The sequence below is a fragment of the Octopus bimaculoides genome, chromosome 2 (genome assembly GCF_001194135.2).
Source record: "Octopus bimaculoides isolate UCB-OBI-ISO-001 chromosome 2, ASM119413v2, whole genome shotgun sequence".
Lineage (NCBI taxonomy): Eukaryota > Metazoa > Mollusca > Cephalopoda > Octopoda > Octopodidae > Octopus > Octopus bimaculoides.
In genome coordinates this window covers 162,523,781-162,526,403 of record NC_068982.1, presented here as the reverse complement: position 1 = coordinate 162,526,403, position 2,623 = coordinate 162,523,781, and the positions used below count along the sequence as shown (strand labels likewise).

Below are 2,623 nucleotides of genomic sequence, written 5' to 3'. Positions count from 1 at the left end.
GGATGAAAGGCAAAGTTGACTTTAGCAGAATTTGAACTCAGAACATAAAAACGGATGAAATGCCACTAAGCTTTTGTCTGGAGTGCTAACACCTCACCATAATAATAATAATAATAATAATTGAGAAAGGCGGCAAATGATGCTGGACCATAGATATAACATGTCCAGCTGACAAGGTATGCGACAAGGAAGAAAGAAAAGCCGGTAGATATAATAGGTTAGCTTGGGAGGTTAAGCAGTTGTGGTTGCTGAAAAAGGTGGTAGTAGTACCAATAATTGTCGGAGCCCTGGGAACATCTTAAGAAGTACATGGAACAAATAGGGGTTGCAATAAGGGTGGAGCACCTGCAGAAAACAGCACTGCTTGGAACCGCTTGAATACTCTGGACGGTGCTCGAAAAATAAGGGGCATTACCTTAGTTCACTGGTAGTGAACAGCTGACACAATAGTACATCTCCAGCATCAGAAGCTGTGCAAAGACAATAATAATAAATACTGTGCAAACAAAAGTTTGGCAACTGTTTCTAGCAGGTTGAGTATATAGTATCTGCTCAATCAATCTCAAACAATCAAAAAATTACTACTCTAAGACCATCACAATAACACTATCGATTCCACTTAGCACAGACACACCCTAGAAAATAAGGCAGCGAGCTAGCAGAAACGTTAGCACGCCGGGTGAAATGCTTAGCGGTATTTCGTCTGCCCCTATGTTCTGAGTTCAAATTCCGCCGAGGTCAACTTTGCCTTTCATCCTTTCGGGGTCGATTAAATAAGTACCAGTTATGCACTGGGGTCGATATAATCGACTTAATCCGTTTGTCTGTCCCCCTCTTGTGTGTAGCCCCTTGTAGGTAGTAAAGAAATAACACACTCTAGAAAATTATGATAAAGGCCTCTATGTAGTGTGACCTGCTAGAAATAGAAGCCACACTATCATGAAATCACACTATACTGTCTTAAAAAAAAAAAAAAGAACACACTGAATTAAAAAGAAAAAAAAAGAGGATGTTCATAGCTGGAACACTTTTGATCAAACCATAGGTCTATTTGATCAGGACTGACCTGAGACTGCACAGTGTCAGTAATTGATTACTTACTTAGCCTAAGTATGATCAAGGCTGTTTTCCTAAAATGAAAGACAGGACTACATACCTTTGTTCATAGATCTCAGTCAGGGCTGAGAACAGCAAACTGAACTGATATAATGTAAAAAATATTCCATCCAGAAACATAATGAAATATCTGAAATGGGTTCATTTGTTCAACTAAATAAACCCTTCAAGTTAGTGCCCCAGCATAGTTACATCAAATAACTGAAACAAGTAAAAGGTAAAGGTAAAGGAGATGAGATTTAATGACAACATGACACTAATGATAATTTTAGAAAGAGGCAGCGTTGACTGAAAGATGTAGTCATGTATACAATAATGTGTGTGTGTGTGTGTGTACGTGCGCGTTTGTTTGCATATGTTGCCAGAGGACCAGAAACAAGAAACACACTTTCCATATATCTTAATATTATTTAAAGTTATTTGTTGTCTATCTCAACATCAGTTTATACAGCACATGTGCAAAGGTTGAAATTCCAGCCACCTCACAAGATTCAAGTAGCAGACTACACTCACCAGGAGTTTACTTTATATAAATCTATTTCTACTTAAGGTGTTTGGTTAATTACAGAGAAAAATAAATGTATTCATACATAAGTGTGTGCATGTATGTATAAATGTTATGAATGAAAACAGTAAAGAAGATAAATATGTGTTTTTTCTAAAATATTGCTTCTGCCGCTATGTGATGCCTGAAGTCAAGGGAGAGAGAAAACAAACTGATAACAAAGAAAACTGAGAAATACAAATGTAAACAGCAAAATATAAAAAAAGAATTTTCATCTTGTGAAGTAAAAAATAAAATAAAACAGAAAAACTTGACATAAGGAGCAAAAAAAATTACAAATGATAACTTTTTTTTATTTAAGATCCTAAAACTGAGATGCACATAAAAAGCATTGGGACAGGTGTTGGTACCATGTAAAAAGCACTGGTGATGGTATCACAAAAAAAGCACCCAGTATACCCTGTAAAGTGATTGGCATTAAGAAAGGCAGCTAACCTTAGAAATCAAACCAAAATAGACTATGGAGCTTGACATGGCCCCTGAACTTGCCAGTTCCTGTCAAGCCAGTCAACTCATGCCAACATGGAAAATGGATGTTAAATGTTGATGATGATTGATGATGACAATATAATGTATAGTAAAAGCCCAAGTGAACATCCAAATGAAATTAATGTTTCACCTGTAACACTTCACTATCAGAAACTATCATGAAGATAACGTATTTGTTTGGCATTGACATTGGGCTTCGTATATAGTGATTAATTAGTAAATTTTCTGATAAGTGCGTGTGTGTGTGTGTGTACAAAGACATGATTGTTTTGTCTGCATCAGGTTCAGCCTCACTGTGTGACATCTGGGACAAGAGCTTCCTACTATAGCTCCAAAGAAACCAATGCCTTGAATGAATTTGGTAGATGAAACTGAAAAAGACCTTGTGTATGTGTGTGTGTCTGTATGTATATGCCTGCCTGCCAGCTTATCTATCTATCTATATATGTATGT

The 2,623-nt window shown here is 36.7% G+C and overlaps 1 protein-coding gene and 1 long non-coding RNA gene across 2 annotated transcripts in view; one reads left to right on the top strand and one right to left on the bottom strand.

The window, feature by feature from the left end:
- Positions 1-2,623, bottom strand: part of LOC106875271 (14 kDa phosphohistidine phosphatase) — a 66,151-nt gene that overhangs the window by 4,455 nt on the left and 59,073 nt on the right. The window lies entirely within an intron of this gene.
- Positions 1-2,623, top strand: part of LOC106875272 (uncharacterized) — a 29,780-nt gene that overhangs the window by 22,627 nt on the left and 4,530 nt on the right. The gene's annotated exons all lie outside the window — the stretch shown is intronic.